We start from the raw sequence: 1,487 nt of genomic DNA, 5'->3' as shown, positions 1-1,487 counted from the left end.
GTTACGGTTAGGAATTGCTAATGGATATTGTAATCGAATAAGATTGAATATCGGTGACTTCAAAAAGAATAAAAGATAACAAAATTTGATCTATTGGGATGTATCGTAGTAACTATGCAATGTTCTTGATGTTTATCTTTGTAATTTGCGATTCTGATCTTGACTTGAATTATTGTGTAGAGCTCGTACTGCAGATAGTACACCTAGATAAGAATAGTTGCCAACGGCATACATTTTGGTATAGTTATGCCATGTGAGAATTTAATTGTTAGAAATAAGTTTGAAAATCCTACTTAGGGATCTAAAACTCAAAAGTTAAAATATCGAAAGGTTATAGTTGATACAAAAGGAAGTAAGTTATAGAACATTGTGAGATAAAAGAGTTATGGAAGTAGAGACTTGAATAGTTGATTCATATGTAACAAAGAAATATTCGAATGTGAGGAAGACTATGGACTAGAATGGTCGGAGGACCCATGAGTGATGAATGATTCTAACATGACCTCAAGGGTCATTCAGAAGCAACGTGAGCTGAAATATTAGACAACATACTAGTAAGAGGAGATTGGTGTTATCCAAACAAAGTAAACATTGTATTAGATTGTTAAAAGTCTTACGATCATATAGAAAGGAGAAAATAAACATATGACTATTGTAAGATGATTACTAGGTAAAATTCGTGGTGAAATTTATTTAAGCGAGGAGAATTGTAACACCCCTAAGGTCGGTAGGGCGTTCTGCTGCTCCAGGGACCAGTGTTGTCCGTACAGCAAGGATCCCTCCAACCACACAACAATGAGCGTGAGGAGACATAAAATAATCAAAAAAAAGAAAAGAAAGTACAAGAAAAACAAAGGAAAAATGATAGCAAAGAAATGTAAGAGTAAGTGGTAGGAAACCTAGCGATGGGTGGCCTTAGGGAAGTCACGGCGTGGGCCGTTGACTAATACTGCGGGGAACCACAGGAAACATTTTAGGACTTAAATAGACCATTGTTGAAGAGTAAATATCATTAGAAAGATCAAAGAAAAATTAAATAATTAGTACAAAGAAAAGTTAGAAATCGAAAAGCAGACAAAACCGTTATCTGAAAAATCGGAAACGTAACGAGCAGGGCATTATGGTCATTTGGCGTCGAAGTGTCTTTTGACCTAAATGTCCATTAAAAATAAATAATATTAAAATTAGAAAATAAAATAAAAAATTATTTTGGTGGTACCTAAAGTAAATAGCTAAAATCAAGGTTTTAATGTTGGATTAAATGAAATTTTAGCTTAAAATATGATTAAAATTGTGAGTGGACCACTAATGCATAAAATAAAAATATAATAGGGCAGCTGTAACTCCACTAAATCAGCTGAACTTCATCTTCCTCAAAGTGATCTCAAAATTGCCGTGAATGAAGGTGAGAGGAAAAACCATGGCAATTTCTCATGCAAGCTCTCTTAACTCTACATTTTCAACTCCAATCTCTTAAGTTCCTTCAT

The sequence above is a fragment of the Hevea brasiliensis genome, unplaced genomic scaffold (assembly GCF_030052815.1).
Source record: "Hevea brasiliensis isolate MT/VB/25A 57/8 unplaced genomic scaffold, ASM3005281v1 Scaf284, whole genome shotgun sequence".
Lineage (NCBI taxonomy): Eukaryota > Viridiplantae > Streptophyta > Magnoliopsida > Malpighiales > Euphorbiaceae > Hevea > Hevea brasiliensis.
The sequence above is the reverse complement of the archived record's forward strand: the minus strand, read 5'-3'. Positions refer to the sequence as shown.